Source organism: Pogona vitticeps, chromosome 1, assembly GCF_051106095.1.
Source record: "Pogona vitticeps strain Pit_001003342236 chromosome 1, PviZW2.1, whole genome shotgun sequence".
In the NCBI taxonomy this organism is placed as follows: Eukaryota; Metazoa; Chordata; class Lepidosauria; order Squamata; family Agamidae; genus Pogona; species Pogona vitticeps.
Window position 1 is genome coordinate 134,174,302 of NC_135783.1, and position 19,143 is coordinate 134,193,444.

A 19,143-nucleotide genomic window follows, 5' to 3' on the forward strand; every position below is an offset into this window, starting at 1 on the left:
TCTTGTTAATTTCTTGCTTCAGATGCATGGTTCGTGTTTTCTCTCTCTCTCTCTTACACACACACACACACACACAGAGAGAGAGATTAAAAATGCAAATCAAAATAATTCAGTTTCAGCAACAAACCACAGTTTCTTTGCACAGGTGTGCATAGCCACACAAAATGCAAAACAGCAAAAGCTTGGCCTAGCTGTACCCCACAGGCAAGCAGTTACTGTTCCCATCTCTGCAATAAAAGAGACTGGATACCCATTGTCTCCTAGGTACTCAGCAAATAGTGATTCTTGAAATGTGCCCACTGACACATGCTTTGCCCAACTTAACAGGAACAGGTTGATTTAGAACTGCAGAAATAAGACAACGGACAAGCTTCTCCACCTGTAAGTGCTTCTAGTGCTTTGCTGCTAAATCTCCTCCTTCCTTCGTTCCCCCCCTCCCGTTTCCAGCACACTTGAAGTAGCTATGTACTGAATCCTACCACCATCACCGTAGTAGTAACTTGTCAATTCTTTACATCTTTCACTTCTATATGCAGCTGTGGATTCACCTTTTTTGGTGGTGGAAAGCAAGTCTTTCCGCTTTTGAGTTCAATGTAGCAAGTTCAGGCTGCCCTGCCATTGGCATCAAGTTAGTGAAATTAATGAGAGAGAAAAGCCACCAACACCTGTTGAATATTTGTGCCATTTGTACAGCACAAAAACACCACCGCAGGGGCGGGTGGCGTTCAGAAGGTCTGAGGGCAGTATATACATATGCCCATCCCTAAAACCTGGAGGTCTGCACCCACTCCTGCAGCCTCACATCCTAAATCTTTTTTCTTGGTGTTTTTTTAAATCTCTCTCTCTCTCCCCCTCTCCCTCCCTCCCCCCCCTCTCATTCTCTATAACCATTTTCAATTTAAAAAATAATAACTGGGAGTTGTGGACAGTCTAGGATTGCAAGGGGCCTCAAAACCTGACAACGTACCCCCGTGCCCCCTAGAAGGCACAGGTGGCATGTGAGCGTACAGGCGGTGGGGGGAGGGGACTAAGGGCCACAGGTTGCCAACCAATGATCTAAATGCTGTCAAACACCTCATGAGACAAGTGACCATTTCTTTACAAGGCGGCAGTCCTGCACACTCTTATTAGGGGGGAAATGCAGAAAACGTAACAATATCTTCTGTATAACCCTCTATCCCACAGGAGATTTAACACCACATCCCTTTTCTACAGAAAGACACTGATTACACTAGATAGATCAAATTTTGCATTATCCCACATTTCATCCATAGAGGAGCAATCCTGAACGCTCTTGATAGTGTTAAACTCCTGTAACTATGTGCAGGACAGACTATTCCTGCCACAGTACCCCTGTAATATTTAATCATTCGACCTCATATTACATAATAAAAATGCCTGCTCAACTTCCCCATAAAAAGGAGAGGTTACCTACCTGTAACCATGGTTCTTCTAGTGGTCCTCTGTGAATCCACACAATTGGGTTGTTCTGCGCCTGCGCAGGACCTCTCGGACGTTTCTAGAGCTTAAAACTTCCGATTAGTAGGATCTGTAGGACACAGTCCCCTCAGTTCCTTTTTGCCACCACTTAGATCGGACCTATTTCGGAACATTGTTGAGATTATCAGTCATTGAGATCCTTTATTTTTCAATCATCTTTCTTTGGACTTTTTCCCCCTGTGAGTTATCTGTTTTCCCCTTTCAATTTACTCATTTTTTACTCTTCCCGCGGTATTTTTCTCCTTCCCCTCAACCTTTCTTCATTCTCTTTCCCCAACCTTTTATGACCCCTCCCGGGCCCTTCAAGCAGTGTGTGCTCTGCACGAATAAGATCCCGCTTACCAACGGACACAACCGTTGCCTTTTCTGTCTCGGAGAACAACTTCAAACACACTCCTGTCCTGAGTGTAAAAAGCTTACAAAGCCCACCTTAAAACTATGACTTCAAAGGCTCCGCTCTTACCTCTGGGAAAAATCTTTAAATCCGGGTCCCATGGATCCGCCGATGTCTCCAACTCCCGAATGTCGTGAAATTCCTCGCCCGATATTGAGCCCAACAAATCCTTCGCCTTGGCAAAAGGATCGTTCGAAGGCAACTTCAAAATTGAGCTCAACGTCCGCGTCGAAGGCCCCAATCCGTCCTGATCACTCGTCTAAGAAAAAGAAAGATAAACCTAAAAATCAAAAAACCAACGAAATTGACCCGTATTTATCCACCTCAATCGATATTACCATCACCAATCATCTAGGCTCTGGCTCTGATAGAGATGATCAGACTTTGACATTGGCTCAGGCTGCGGCTTCTATTGCCAGCCTTTCACCGCGTACTAGCCTATCTCTGGCTGTTGTTCATTCCAGCCTGACCTCGGCCCATTCAAGCCCTACATCTTTAGGATGGGCAATACCTATTCCAGTCTCTGGATCGTCTCACCAATCTCCTAGAAAACATCTGGCAAAGAGATGAGACCTGTCGCCGGTGCAATATGACCCAGCGCACAGGGAATATTATTACTATCCTGAACCATCTCGGTATGAACCTAGATGTGAACAGGGGGATCCATACCATCGCTATGACCCCTATTACCCTGACGACTTGATGCATATTATGACGAGCGTAAAAGAGTGAGATGTGTTTCTCCATTTCAACATTCACCATCCATTTCGCCTTCACCACTGGGACACCGACATCGTCCTACTATGTACCAGACATCAACACACCGCATGTCGATCCCGACCAAATCAGCTCTCAAACGCACTCTTCTCCCATCTGTCCAAGAACACTCTCAGTCCAAACGTGTGAGATAATCCTCCAAACAATCTTGACACCAAACCTCTCTACGAGTTACTACCAATTTCTAAGAGTCCTCCCTCCTCCTACCGACACTGTACAACGTACTACTCCACAGTTACTGCCTACCTTCGTATCAACAACTAAACCTCCACATCCATCACCATCTTCACACTCTTCTTCTTCCATTCCAGATTCCAACTCTGATGTTTCTCAAGAATCTCCCTCTAATCTACCTACCCCTGCTTCTGATGTCACCGAGAATCACCCACCTTCCCCATCAGAAGATTTTACCTCCTACTATCAACTAGTGATACGAATGGCAATATCCTTAGACATAGAAGAACCACCACCTCAAAAACAAGACCTGGTCTTTGACGACCTTAATCAGGACAAGACGCCACCTCTCAGCTTGACATTCATCCTTGAACTGGTGAAAGAATCATGGGACAAACCCCCTTCCTCACTACAAATCTCGAGGCATGTAGAGAATCATTACAAGACCCACGGTCCCGATACAGCGTTTCTCTCTAAACATCCTACACCGAACTTGATCATTGTCAAATCCAATCAGTCGAGAGCATGTAATAAATTCTCTGTAGCCCCTACTAACTGAGAAGGGAGAAAACTTGATATCTTAGGCAGACACCTATATTCTCTTACATCCTTCCTTATGACGGTCGCAAACTACCAAGCCACAATGGGCATGTACCATCGGCAACTGTGAAACAAAATTCTACTCATACTCCAAGCGGGTCCTGCCACTTCCATGACAGAAGCCCTGAACATCCACACCGAGGCTACAACCCTGGCTAAACAACAAAGGATTGTGTCTCACCATACTGTGGACGCTGCTTTTAAGACTATGTCAATTTCTATCACCCTAAGACGACATGCCTGGCTGAGATGTGCCGGCATCTCAGATGATACCAAATAATGAATTGAAGACCTCAATTTGATGGCGCTGGACTCTTTAATGCCAAGACGGATGAAGTAATGGACAACCTTTATAAAATCCATAAAACAGCACACTCATAGTCTACCCAACAACTTTATCGCTACCAGCGCCCTCGGTTTCACAGGCAGCCTTTCTTCCAACAGCCCTTTCAACAATACCTACAACCGTATCAGCCATACAATCCACACATCTGACAGATCCTATTCCAGCCCATTGACATCGACACCACCTGCCTTTCAACCCCAGCAGCAACAGACCCATCATCAGCCCTTTCAACGGCAACAAAAGAAGGGTAAGCAATATCCATAGACCCCTTCTATCTCCATTCCATACCAGAGTACATCCCTTCCTCAGCTCTTGGCGTCGAGTCACTAATGACCAGGGGGTGCTTTCTATTATCCAAAAGGGCTATTTTATTGAACTTGATCGTACTCCACCGCCTGGACCCATTAAAACTACCCCATACTCACTGGATCTCCAAGAAGAGATTTCCCGTCTTCTACAAAAACATGCCATACTTATAGTCCCTTCCTCTGCCCTGCGTGATTGATTCTATTTGAGATACTTTACAGTTCCTAAAAAGGATGGAGGACTGTCCTATTCTCTGTCTTAGACATCGCAATACATTCATTCGACCCAGATGCTTCAGAATGCTGACAGTCAACACTATCATTCCTCTCCTTTCACAGGGAGACTGGTTTGTCCTCATCAACCTCCAGGATGCGTACTTCAACATCTCCACCCACCTGCATCATCACAAATTTCTTTGATTCTGATTCGACAACATCTTGTACCAATTTCGCTCCCTCCTGTTCGGACTTTCGATGGCACCGAAAACTTTTACCAAATGTATGGCACCAGTCGTTGCCTATCTCCGTCTTCAAGGTATCTCCATATTCCCCTACATAGACAACTGGCTGATAGTCGCTACCTCCTATTATGATGCCATCAGAGCTACCCAATTCACTCTCAATACACTTCAAGACCTCGGGCTCAAGTTGAACCTTGCCAAATCCCATCTCAAACCTTCCCAGACCACCACCTATATCAAAGCATATTTCTACTCCCTACAAGCAAGAGCCTTTACCCTTCAAGAAAGAATCACCAAACTCAGACAAGCAATCCAAACATTCTGACCTCTAGCCTCAGTATCAGGCCATCAAGTCCAGCACCTTCTCAGGCTCATGGCATCCACAACCGCTGTTATCCAACACATGAGACTCAAAATGAGGTCCCTTCAATCATTGTACCTATCATTATTCAATCCCATGATAGACTATCCTTCCAAATGCCTCACAGTAACACCCGAGCTCGCCCAACAACTCACCTGGTGGACATATCTTCCCACCCTTCCAACTGCTACAACTCACGATACAAGTCACCACCGATGCGAGCCCCTCGGGATAGGGAGCCCATTGTCGACATCACAAAATTCATGGCCTATGGACAAAAAGAGAGAAATTATTACATATCAACCACCTCGAACTTTTAGTGATCATCAAGGCCTTTCACGCCTTCTTACCTCTCATTGCAGGACAAGCTGTACATCTTGCTACAGACAATACAACAGCTCTTTACTATATAAACAAGCAAGGAGGCACCCACTCCCTCTCATTACTATATCTGGCTGTCGAACTCTAGGAATGGTGTTACCTACACCATATCTTCCCAGTACCTGTCCACGTTGCCACAGATGACAGCCTTATAGCAGACCATCTCAGCCACCTGACCACACAACCACACGAGTGGTCACTAGACGACAGTGTTTTCGATCTGCTTTGCCACAAATGGGGTGTTCCATCCATCAATGTCTTTGCTTCCGAGACCAACACCAAATGTCACAGATATTGCTCTTGAGCTGGTACCAACAGGAACTCCCTCGGAGATACCTTTATGATAAACTGGACCGGAGACCTACTCTAACTATTTCTTCCAATACCACTCATACAACAAACCATCATTCAACTTCAGCAGTTCCAGTCAAATGCCATCCTCCTCACTCCGTAGTGTCTGTAACAACTGTGGTTGACACACCTGAGGTTGATGTCAAAGGACATGTTCCATCTCCCGTCAATCCCCAACCTTCTCACTCAGGACAACGGGATGATTTACCACCTGCACGTAGACTCTCTGAAACTGATTGTGTGGAGGATACTCCCGCCATAAGAGACATACTTGTCCGAGCTCAAAAACCCTCGACCCAATGGTTATACCATAATAAATGGAAAGCATTCCTCTCTTTTGCTAATTCTCAGAACTTATCTGCAACACCAGTGTCTCTGAGAGCCTTACTTACCTTTATCCTTCATCTATTTCATCTCAGACTGTCTCATTCTACCTTGAAGGTTTACATTTCAATTATTGTAGCTCACCAACTTTCTCATTCAGATTCGGCTAGATTTTTTTTCTCACCCAACTTTGAAGAAATTCCTCAAAGGACTTCAAAATATTCACCACTCCTCATGGCAACATCCTCTTACTCGGTGGTCTTTACAATTTGTCCTCAACGTACTCACTCAACCACTCTTCAAACCAATGCCTACTTCCAATCTCAAATCACTTTCTCTGAAAACATCCTTACTTGTAGCAATAACATCTGCTAAGCGTGCTAGCAAACTTGCAGTCCTAAGATCAGATCCACCCTTTCTTCAATTCCATCTGGATAAGGTCACCCTTTATTTTGATGTATCATTTTTACCTAAAATTGTCTTTGAATTCCACCTTAATCAGCCGATAATTCTACCTACTTTATTTCTGTCTCCTTCTGCACCTATTGAGCGCATGCTCCATATGCTTGATGTAAGACGCTCCTTGGCCTTCTACATTGATAGGACTAAATCCACACATCCTCACATCCTCCCCTCTATTTGTCACGTTGTCTTTTTTTAATGTAGTTCTTTGACAGTGGCAGATTCTTACAGGGATTGAGGGGACTTCTGGCAGGCGGAGCATGCGCTCCACGGGGGAACATCCTACTAATCACATGTTTTTAAGCTCTAGAAACTTCCGAGAAGTCCTGCGAGCTGCAGAACCCAGAGGCCACAAAGAAGAACATCAAGCTAATGCTGTACAGAAGTCTGTCTAAAGATTCTTCTCATTCTGTCATCTATTTCTATAAAAAATTTAACCATAATAGAAACACTTGGAAGCATTTTGCCGATCTCTGTGTAGGAATTGGCTTAACCTTGCAATACACAGAGAACTCACCAAAAAGAAGAAGAAAAAGAAAAAAATCATAAGGCTAAATGCCCCAAGGCTTCTACTTTAATTCAAAATGACTTGACCGAAAATCTCTAGGCCACCAAGTGCTATTATAAAGTGCTGTATTCTTATCAAACGTCAGTGTCTCTCTTTCTCCCTCCCCCCCCCCCCGCCCCCATTCCCCTCTCCTGGAGGGCAGGCTCCTCGTGAAGCTACCCCTCCCTCCGGCATAACATGTGATAGACCTAATCTGTCTTCAGTCGGACAGCGCTACAGATATGCAAACCCAGGTGGCACTAATAGGTTTACAGTAATAACTACGGAATTGGATACAGTATGTTACACTGTGAGAAATTCCCATAGATCCATTTTGCAGTGAAGGTTAAGTGTCAAACAAAGAACCATGAGACTCTTTTCCTTTCACGTCCCCTCCTTCCCTTTGTTGATCTAGTGTGCTGTTTTTATTTAAAAAAAAAACCCAGAAGTATGGAAATTTTGTCAGTTTATTAAAACTATTTTTAATCAACTAGATTTGTGCATGTGCACACACATAATTAGGAAGAGGAACCACCTGCCCTATAAGATTGTACTTAAGTGTCCCCCACTTTTGTTTCAAGGTTAAATTATCATTTTTGGTGCAGTTCAAAGGCACAAGGGCTCAGTGGCGGGGGGGGGGGCAAGGGGTTAGAAATCCCAATCTGCTAGAGTACAGTCAAAATCTACAGCGACAGAAGCACTTGTCATTCCCCATGGGAGGCCAACCAAAATGATTAGTGTCCTGAAGCAGCTTCCTTTTAGGAGGGAAGGGGATACCACTTGGGCACTGTTGAACCTACAGACAAAGGCAAAACAGTATGATAGAGGCGTATGTAAAATTACATATCATGCTAAGAAAATGGATGGGGACCCTTTCTCCTTCTCTCATCAGAACAGATGCTGTTTTCACTGAAACTGAGAAAGATGCTCAGCTCATATTTGGCCGAATATTTCACCTACATTCAAATTTCCCATGAGATACGTACCTAGGCAATTAGACTTGCAGATTAAGCAGAGGTTTACCTGCCAGTGAACCAAGCACAAAACAAAGTTCTGATTCGAAAGTATATGTGACAAACTGATGTCTTTCAGCACTTAGAGAAGACCTGCAATTTAGCTTAACGAAGAGAAGACTGAGGAGAGACATGATAGCAGTCTTCCAAGATCTGAAGGGTTGCCACAGGGAAGAGGGCATGGGTTTATTCTCCATCGCCCGAGAGCAGGACAAGAAGCAATGGGTGGAAACTCGTCAGAGGGAGATCCAACCTGGAAATAAGGAGGAATTTCCTGACAGTGAAAACCATTAAGCAGTGGAACAGCTCGCCTCATGATGTTGTGGGTGCCCCATCACTGGAAGTTTCAAGAAAAGATTGGACAGCCATCTCTCCAGGATGGTATGAGGTCTCCTGCCTTGGGCAGGGGGGTGGACTAGAAGACTTCCAAGGACCCTTTCCAACCCTATGACAATTCTACAATTCTATGATACATCTTGTCTATAGGCTCTCAGAGGCAGTCGATGCCCTCAAGCAGCAGATTTTGCAGTACCAGTGTATTTTTGCCATCTATCCATGGCATGGATCCACATGAATTTTAATGTACGCTCATCTCCAAATCATTGCCCATCTCCATTTCCTCGGTTGTGGCACTGGCGTGAGAGGTTGGACTGGAAGCTTCTTTGAACTGGCATACAGTGGTGCCCCGCACAGCGAGGTTAATCCGTTCCAGATTAACCTTCGCTGTGGGAAACATCGCACTACGGAACACAGAAAGGCATTGGAACGCATTAAACAGCGTTTAATGCGTTCCAATGCCAAAGAATACTCACCGTTGAGCGATGTTTCCCAGGGGCCGGCAGCCATTTTCGCATCCTCCCCTCGCACAACGAGGGCGCCAAAATGGCTGCCATCAGCTGTCCGGCGGGTCCAAAATGGCCGCCGGAACAGCCAAAAGGGGCCGGGGCGCAGCGTTTTCGCGCCCTTGGTAAGCAAGGGGAGCGCGCAAAAACGCTGCTGGAAGCCCCGAAATGGTTGCGCGCAGCCATTTCGGGGCTTCCACAGCGTTTTCGCACGCTCCCCTTGCTTACCAAGGGCGCGAAAACGCTGCGCCCCGGCCCCTTTCGGCTGTTCTGGCGGCCATTTTGGACCCGCCGGACAGCTGATCGGCGGGTCGCAAAGCGAAGGTCGGTAAGCAAGCAGCTTACCGACCTTCGCTCTGTGAATTACCGCCTATACGGGCACCGTTTTGCGATCGCATTTGCGATCGCAAAAACGGCCTCATAGAGCGAATTCATCACTCTACGAGGCACCCGTTGTGCGAGGCACCACTGTATTTTCTCCCCACTTGTACTCTGCAAGGAGCTGTCCATGGAGCGCTCATGGTGTTGATGATGAAGATGAGGCTTGCAGGGTCTCAGAGAATGAGCTGCTGTGCCAGGAAATGGCTGGGCTCCCCTGAATCTCCAGGCCAGGCAAACAAACGTGAGGAGCAGTGGTGGAAGGGAAGGAGCGAATCTCGTCTATTGTTATGGGGTGGCCACAGTGTTTGGGTACCCAACTCCAACCCTCTCCGAATGGCACCAGGGCTCACTGGCTTCCTGTGTCTGTCCAACACAACACATAATATACTTGCTTAGGAGCTCAGGCAGGGAAACCACAATGCCTAGCTCACTCCCTCACACATGCATGGAGAAATACTATGTTTCCAATACTTGTGACATCACAAGGCCCCACACCATGAATTCACAAAGACCCACCACAGGCATTGGGCCCTAGATATAATGAGGGGATGGGGAAGATAATCCCGTGACAGCCTCTGACAAACATGACAACATTTCAAAACCATTCCAGAAAAATTCTTTTATTGGTTTTGGAAAAGAGGCTAAATGGGTATCCTCAGTGGAGACAACAGCCTGGTTCAGCTCCAGCAGGATGCCTGCCTTCTGCTCCCTCGCATCCCCCTGGGGAAGAGGAAGCTTCGGGCTCTGCAAGAGAAAGAGAGAGAAAAAAACAACTAAGGGGCGAGCTCGTCCACGGCCGTCAACCAGCTTCAACCCAGGCGTATCCACCGACCAATTTTCTGGCAACTTCATCCCAAAGTTCTGCCTGCCAACATCCACTGGCTTCCACCAGGAATATCCGCCCGTTCATCTCTTCCACTCCGCTTCGGAAGCCACCCTCCACCAGCTCCAAAATGCTTGGGTCACACTGATGCCCTGGAGACATCCCCACGGAACACCAGCCAGCCCATTCACACACACATTCACACACACATACCAGCCCCCCCGATACACACACACCTTCACTCCACCAGTGATTCACACACACAGCCAGGCTTCGATCCACAAATATCCATCAAGCATCCGTCAGCTGGTTTCGGGAGGCTAACATGGCCCAGCTTCATCCGCGAACCTCTGCCGGCCTCTGCCTTGTGGCCTCAGCCAGCTTCCGCAGGGAGATTCCACCAGCTTCTGTCTGCCAACGTCCACCGACTTATCCCTGGTCCATCACCGACATCAGCCAGCTTCAAGCCACGGACCTCCGCCAGCCTCAAGCTGTTAACTCACAAGCCCACTTAGCAAGTTCCTCTGCTTTCGGAAGAGAACTTGCCTTGGGCAGAAGGGCTGGGTCCCCTGCAGTCGCTGCCGCTCTCTCTGCCGGACTGCCCTCTGGCCACTGGCCTTCCTTCTGGTCTCCTGCCCTGCCCAGCAAGCCCCTTTTATCTGCCAGCAGAGAGGTGGGGCCCCTGTGAGGTCACAAAGACCCAGGAGAAAATGGGTGGGGTTCCCATGGTGGCAGCAGCAGCACCCTCGGGATTGGCTGAGTCCTGAAGATGATATCAACAGTCCCTCTGATCATATGATTCACCCACAAAAGCTTGCATTTTACATGATTTTATATATCATGTGGCCTATAAATATAGTGGCCTATAAATATATCCATTGTCACCAGTCCCTCTGACTGTTAAATATCCCTGTGTTGGCCTGGTGCTCCAAAAGGTTATCTTCCAGCATTTGCACCAAAAGGAACTTTCCTAAGCCCTGAGCTTGGTGGGGGGGGGGGGCGGAATGAAAGTAATAAATGTATAAGAATGGGCACAGTCACACAATGCAGCCTTTGACCCTTTTGGATTTGGTTTTGGGTTTTTTGCCTCTTTTTGGACATTTTTTTTCTTGCCCTTGCCATGAAAAAGATTATAAGGAGCCCGTTAAGAAAAAAAAACTAAGTGTTTGAAACACGTACGAGTATTTTAACACCATCCCCGCACTATCAAAGATGCAGCTCTGTTTCAAAGACTCTCCCAGCCTTTGGAACCCCCTCCCACTAGAAGGCAGATTTGCCCCATCTTTGCTGTCCTTCCACAAGCCGGCGAAGACATTCCTCTTCAGGCAAGCTTTCCCTTATGAATTTGTCTGCCTGGGTTGGGATCTTGAATGGACTGTTGTGGCTTATTGCTTTGAACGCATTTTTGGTGTTGCTTTTGTTTACTGTTTTTAGTGGAGTATTTGTTCCTGTAAATTCCTTTTTTCAGGACCTTTTGAAATTTGGCTGTCAGGGACTGAACCTGCAACTTCCTGCATGCCAGACTTGCTGCCAGCCTCTAAACTAATTTGCTCCTGTTACATTCTCCATTGCTGGTGCCATCATAAGCGTTAGTATTTATTTGTTAATACTGCCCGTAGGAAAAAGAACAACCAAGCATTTAACCCTTGCAATGCAGGAACAGTTGTTTTTTTCTAAACTAAAAACTCAGCATTTGGGTTTTAATTGCAGTATTGGCACCTCGAAAAAAATAGTTGATATTGTGTTGCAGTATGGGCACTCGGGGCTCAAGAAGGTTCACCATCACTGGTCTGTACCATCTATATGAGCCCTTGCTATGCCAGCTCTAAGACCAATGTGGTAGAGTCCTGACCATTCTACAACCAAGGTTACAGATACAAGATGAACACAGCAAAAAGAAACAATAGCCAGAATCTTCTTGTAGTTCTATGCTCATGCATCATCTATTCTAGATTGACACTGAATATCAGAAAATACAGTACAGGAAAAGAGGAGCACCTTTTCATACAGTGCACAGTTGAACTCTGCATTAGCCACTACAACTGTCTGTGATGGTTGCCAACCTGAACGTCTTTAAATGGAGACGGGGCAAATTGATAGAGGATACATTGCTTCCGGTAGTTACTAGTCACCATGGTTATGAATGATCTCTAGTATCTTAAGCACTTCTGACAGAAGCATGTCTATTCATCTTGTGGAAAAGGATGTGGAAATTGTCATGGATGACAACACCATGATTATATTTTCAGCATATGATTATTGGTGCTTTCTATGAATGGCTCTTTTGGGAATGCTGCTCATGATCAATATCCCATTGTGAGTGTGCACTCAGCCATATTGCGGGAATATCCATTGGTACAGGTCAGGATTCGACTGTGGATGTACACCAGTGTAGATGTAACGATGCAAATCACTGCAGCAAAATTGCCTCTAATTAACAACTTGCTTCTTGTAATCCTAGTCACCCACCTGGTGCAAGGCTAGAATGCAAGTGTCAACCAATACACTTAGACCAGCATAGAACTACAAATGGGATTCTGACCATTCGTTTCTTTTGGCTGCATTCTTCTTGTATTTTTAATCTTGGCTGTGGCATGATCAGGAGGACTATGCTGCATTGGTCTTAGAATTGGCATAGCAAAGGCTGAGAGAGATGATAAGATCAGCCGCCTTGCCTGCTTGACTTACTATAAGCAGGAGGAAATGCGGAGACTCTAAAAAGACAGGCAACCAATAAGCAACATATTAAAAAACAGTTCACTGGGAAATCAGAATGGGAACTTCATCTCATTAAAGAAGACTCTGCCACAATTACCTGAATTGCAGTCTCATTATTATTGGGAAGTACAGTATGTATTGCAACGGAGAACTTTAGGGTAAAAAGCTGAGGAGCTGATCATTTGTGGTCATTTAAAAAAATCTCAAGGCACCCTTTGTAAGATTAGCAATTTTAATCTCAGTATGTTGGCTAGGTTCCAGACACTAGTATTAAATTACACGCTTCTCTTCCTAAACACCCTGTACTTTACCCAAGAGATGGACACACACTTCCACTAACAGATGAAGCTTTTATCCACTTCAAAAACGCAGCCCTGAAAAGTGCCATGGAAAATGGAAAAACTTTGTAGCAAGTGGCTTTGTGGTTTGGAAAGCAGAGAAACCAATGAGGTGCCCAACCATTCAGTGGGAAGATTCCAAAGTGGGCAGTGAGTTACACAGCCCTCGGGGCGTGCTTTGTTTTTGAAAGAGATGTTTTGGTGCACATCTTTGTGCACAACATTGAACACACTCTCTCTCCACTAAAGTGAATGAATCGACCAGCATGCACAAGTGTTATGATTTGGATGAACGTTGGATGAAGAGCCATGGACAACAGGTTTTTGAATCCTATGACTACTGACTAGAGAATTCTGGGGCTGAAGTGCCCAATCAGTAACATTTTCAAACCCTGGTCGAACTACTCATGCCTACAACCAGATATTTTTCTAAGGTTGTTATTGTTGTTTAGTCATTTAGTCGTGTCCGACTCTTCGTGACCTCATGGACCAGAGCACGCCAAGCCCTCCTTGTCTTCCACTGCCTCCCGGAGTTGTGTCAATTTCATGTTGGTTGCTTCTCAGACACTGTCCAGCCATCACATCCTCTGTCGTCCCCTTCTCCTCTTGCCTTCACACTTTCCTAACATCAGGGTCTTTTCCAGGGAGTCTTCTCTTCTCATGAGGTGGCCAAAGTATTGGAGCCTCAGCTTCAGGATCTGTCCTTCCAGTAAGCAGTTTTCTAAGGTACTTTTGGGAAAGGGCGGTGCTGTTTTCATTAAATGCTTGGCTTCCATGATGGAAAAAGCTTCTTTAAAAGCTGGGGGAGGGGTCTGCCTCTTTGTTCCTTAGTTTGATTGGTTGCCTCTGGCAAGATCTCTTCACTCAGGTCTGCCTCTCCTTATCATCATTTTACTTCATCCGGCCCTCTAATGATCCACTCTCTTCTTCTTCAGTTAAGTATTTTCAGTTTTCAGTGACCTGGAGAATCAACTGTGTTTGGGGCCGGGATGGGGATCACCTTTGGCCCTCCAGACCTTTTGTTGCTGCTGGACTACAATTCCCATCACCTCAGCTACTAGCCATGCTCAGCAGGGCTAATGGGATTTGGAACCCAGCATTACTTCTGAATTTGCTCATGGTCCCTACCCTAAGCTGAGAGAAAAAAACAAGAACCTTGTAAGTAGCAGCTTAAAAGCACTTTCCTTGCCCTCCAAAGACAAATGCGTTTTGAGGCTTTGTTTATCCTTTAAAATATGAGGAAAACGGCAAGAGTGACAGTTTCTGGCTTGCCAGTGCTATGAGTCACGTGGCAAAGCTAAATGCAAACGTCCCGGGTGAAGAACTTGCAATAAATGTTGTTAAGGATGCTACCTCTGTTTTCATTCCAAGTTAAACTTCAGAGTGACCAGGTAATGAGATCTGTATTGGAGAACACCAGTCTTTCTTTTAAAAAACCAACCAACCAGCATTATCGGTAAGAATATACACCCCATCCTGTTATCATGCAGGATTTGCAAGATAAGAACAGGGGCTGCAGTTAGTCCAGTTAAAAATGTTACATACAATGGTCATGAGCTCCATGCTTGCCCTGTTTAACCCAAGAGGACAGAGTGCACCACCACATCTCATTGACAGTGTGAGGACCATGTGCAGCACACTGTAAAATCTCCCTGTCATTCCTTGGGAGGGATTATGAACACAGGAGCTATGGCCAAAAAGCATCTGACTTTGCTGGAGACAAAAAAAAGTTATAAAAAACTGAGATGGATCCGAATGCCATTTCTATGGCTGGAGGATACCTGTCCTTCCAGATTATCATGAGCTGCTGTTTGTCTGCATGGTGACTTTTCTCTGTTGTGATTCCTCCCACTTCTTGTGCCGACTCATCTTCATGTTCAAGGGACAGCATATGGGAAGAAGGACGTGGGACAATGAGGAAGAATAATTCATGTGGCATCCAAGACAAGAAGTGACAGCTGCACAGAATGATCATTATTTTGCCAACCTGCTGCACTGCAGCGTGCGCCTCAGTAAAAATCCACATGCCTTTGCCACAGAGGTTTCGGCCCTCCTGTAGCCAACGCTGGCAATCTGTTCCCGAGGCGTGATCTATGGACACTGTAGATCAGAATGAATGGGTAGAAATCTTAAGTTTAGAGTGTGTCTAATCTTCACAGGTATAGCACTTTCCCAAGCAATGCAACTGTCACTGTTCCGTCCTATGAAAAACACAACTTGCATTATAGTCTCTTTAAAATTCTCTGCTATGGAGGAGTGCCCACAGAGCTGTATGGCAGAGAATCTGAAGCACTTCACCATGCTGCAAATCTCAGGATTCCTTAGCACAGCGCTATAGAAGTTAAAGTGGTATCAAAGTGTTACAACTGTGCAGTGTAGATCCCACCCAGATATTATCCGACTCCGACTATTGCAAACATGGCCCATGGTGTGGGAATAATGAAAGTAAACAACATCTGCAGCACCACAGATCCCCCACCCCGGTATAGGGCATAACTTTGGAGTGCAGGTACAAGATTCATTTTTGGGTGTCTCACATATTAAAAAGGAAACTTTCCTAGACCTTGCCTTGGAACCGTTGAAGACAGGCAACAACAGGGCCGCTGGGAGGCTGCGACCCCTTCTTCCCAGGAAGAACATCCAGGCAAGAGGATCCACCTGCCAATCTACTAAGCAGGGGGAAAGCAGCTGCAGGAACTGGCTTACGTCTTCCTCCTAGAAAGAACCCTGATTGAATTCTAAGTTTCCTACGAGGGAAAGCTCTGGCTGGATCCTGCTCTCAGCCAGAGGACCAAGGTGTAAACCAGTAAGGAGGACCAGCCTGGCTCTAACTAGACAGAAATTCGACTTTTCAACTCGCAACTTCATTCAAGCACTGTCAGACTGATTTCTGTCCTCCACTTTGCCCTTCCACTCCCTTGTGCTTTTGCTGCCACTGCTTTTTAATTCGTGAAGAGAGACAGCGAAGTGTATTTCTGTTACTATTATTATTATAACTGACATGAGACACAGCAGACATCTCTACGCGGATGGATGTTCCTGGCTACATTTACTTCTTGCTTTTTCCTCCAGAGAGTCCAAACAGCATGCATGGTGAAAAACGATAGGACACACCGTGGGTCCTCAGAACAGGAAGCCCTGTGCCACCACTCCAGATCCATGGGAGATAAAAACACACACACATCCTGCAGTGCATACTTGGAGGGTGACTTTCCGAATAGAAGACTCCGTTCGATCTATGGATGTTCTCCATATGATGGGAAACATTGCTTTTCTAGCATTCTTAGTCTTGTAGAGACCATCTATAGATAACGTTGGATCTGCTCTTCAGAAACACACCATGCATTGCAACAAGACAAGGGCAGGACTCCTCTCGTTTCTTCCTTCACGAATCCCTCCAGCATGGACTTGGAGAATGCCTAAACCATGCTACCCACAATTGCTACTTTTACCTCAGAATTGCCATCATGAAACAGCTTCCCTGCAAAAATAAAACTCTTCCTTCTCTGCCCCTGGCCTGTGAAATGAATTTCACACTCCTCAGGTATTTTAAAAGTGTGTACTGTATACTCTCTACGCAACGAGGCGAGCATGCTAGCCCCACCCGCTCCATCTTCACTTTCCTCACAACAAAAGCAGCTGTCAGGAGAACAGACTTTTCTGTGACCATGGAGGCGTTGCACTTGAGCCAGAACAAGGACATCCCAGGTCCCAGCTAAGGGGCAGGATTTCCACCGTTTATCACAGGGTCTGCTCTTCAGCCTCCTATTTTCACGTGAGGGGGTGGAGTAGCATCCTCCTTTCATTGCACCTAGATAATACACATAGGGTACAAACTGGGACAAAAGCAAGAGGAAAAGCCAAGTGACTAATTTAAGAACTAGATTGGTACAGGGGAGATTACATGTTGGAGATCATAAAAGCTGCCACCATGGCACTGCATTGTGCTTTCCGCAAGACCCAGGGATCCTTTGGGGGCAAATGTATGGATAGAATAGCCATATAGAAATAACTGGAGAAGAGCTCGTACAGCACATTCAACTACTTCAGTGATGAGGGCAAGATCAAGTCATGTACTGTATATTCATAACTAATACCAACAGAATCCGGACTTCCTCCCCCTCCCCTCCTGCCATAGCCTTCCATAGCAGCCAAAACCTACTCCAAAGTTTTAGGATGCACTGGAGTTGCAGGAAGGAAAAGAATTTGCCAATTCTGGTGGCAAGAGTGGGTTCCAATAGAAGTATACCATTGGATCCTGGTTAGGAATGGGATTTTTGGACTGCAAATCCCATAATTCTCTATTCTGAATGTTCTACATCAGTGGTCCCCAACCTTGGGCCTCCAGATATTCTTGGACTTCAACTCCCAGAAATACTGGCCAGCAGAGATGGTGGTGAAGGCTTCTGGGAGTTGAAGGCCAAGAACATCTGGAGGCCCAAGGTTGGGGACCACTGTTCTACTGATAGACAGAAATCTTACAGACATCTAAATATGACTCACCTGGGACAAAGGCCTAAACTGGCTTTAAAGCCTAGCTTCACCCAAGCTTCCTGTTCCTGTCCTGGTGCAGCTAGGAGCAGAAAGCTAGGCCTAGTCAGAACCTTCCAATTTAGACATTTCTCTCAGGTGAGCTATCAGTCAGTGTCTGTCTGTCAGGCAGAACTCCCAGAATGGAGAATTGTGGGATTTGTAGCCCAAATATCTCCTCCCTAATCCTGATCTAAATCTGGGGCCTCTGAAAATGGTATTTATGCCAGATATTGGACAATAAATGCAACAATATTCTGGCTTGCTATCAAAAGCAACTCATGTTGTTATGACCATGTCTGCTTTCCAAAACAGGGACAATCCTGAAGTGAAGAGGGGGAAACTGGAGTCCAAACAAGGCAAAACAGATGTTATTGGCAATGCTTCCTTTTGCTCCAACACAAGGGGAGAAATTCTATATTTGATTACCAAATTTAAAAGAAATAGTTATGGATCACAATCTGGAAGGCCACTTCAGGCATATGCTAAAATGAACTGGAAACATCCAATGAAATTTCCATAAATAAAACCAATTTTTCCACACCTTGAAGGTCTGTTTATGCTTCTCACTAGGACTACTTCAGGCAAACACAAGGGTATGTTCAAAACAAATAATGGGACAGTGCAACTTTATCTGAAAAACTAGGGATGGGCCTTTTGTGTTTACATGAAAGAAAGAAAAACATGGGACAGGTTTGTTTTTCCATCTTTGTGTTCTTTCTTTGATTCCTGGAATAGCCTCTAAATCATAAATGATTCATATTAATGAAAGAAGGGTACATGAAAGTATGCATGGTATTTTTGGAAGTCATGGACTACAGACTCCAGAGGTCTTCAGAAATTCACCCAGCCAGATTTCTGAGGGCTTTAATCAAGAAATCAAAATCCTGACGGGTGTTTTCAAGTTCTTAAATTAATAAATTCAGACTCTGGCAGCCATTTGCATCCTAAGGGAGAAGACAAGGCAAATGAGTGCACAGGGCTAATGCTTTGTTGGAACTACAAGAGATTGTAGGTCATCCTGTGCAGAGCCTAGTGGTTAGAAACTACCAGACCCATAATCCTTTGCAATTCCCCCAGAGTTTAGTCCTGCCCACCCGTGTCCCATTTTCTCCTACATGAAAGTTTCATGTTTCTTTCTGTTCCGTTTTTCATGTAATGCTTTGTTCACCTTTTGTATGCCAAATCTCCTGATAAATTTTTCATTCCATAACACAGCAAAGGATACTGGAAAGACATGGTGGTGTGTCCAGTGAGAACTATCAGCAGCCAATCAGAATGTCTAGGGGGAGGGGAAAGATTGAACCTGTAAAAAGGTGTGCAACCGAGTAGAGTGTTGTTTTTGCTTCATAGTCCTTCCTTGCATATGAGATTAGTGCATGCTGCTGAGCTCCTGGTGACCTCCATCTTGATTTGCTTTCACTGCCTCTCCTCACCTCCATCTTGTATCTTTTCTTTGTTTGCCTTTTTTTTCTATTAATTTGTCTGTGGGAGGGTCTCATTTCTTTAGGGTTT

At 45.4% G+C, this 19,143-nt stretch overlaps 1 long non-coding RNA gene across 1 annotated transcript in view; it reads right to left on the minus strand.

The window, feature by feature from the left end:
* The window catches only part of LOC140707524 (uncharacterized), a 101,525-nt gene that overhangs the window by 24,003 nt on the left and 58,379 nt on the right, over window positions 1-19,143 (minus strand). Inside the window, exons 4-6 of the long non-coding RNA XR_013542515.1 lie at window positions 5,074-5,186; window positions 1,964-2,153; window positions 1,436-1,599 (exon numbers count right to left, since the gene is read on the minus strand). This is a non-coding gene — a long non-coding RNA (uncharacterized LOC140707524). The remainder of the gene's footprint in view (window positions 1-1,435; window positions 1,600-1,963; window positions 2,154-5,073; window positions 5,187-19,143) is intronic.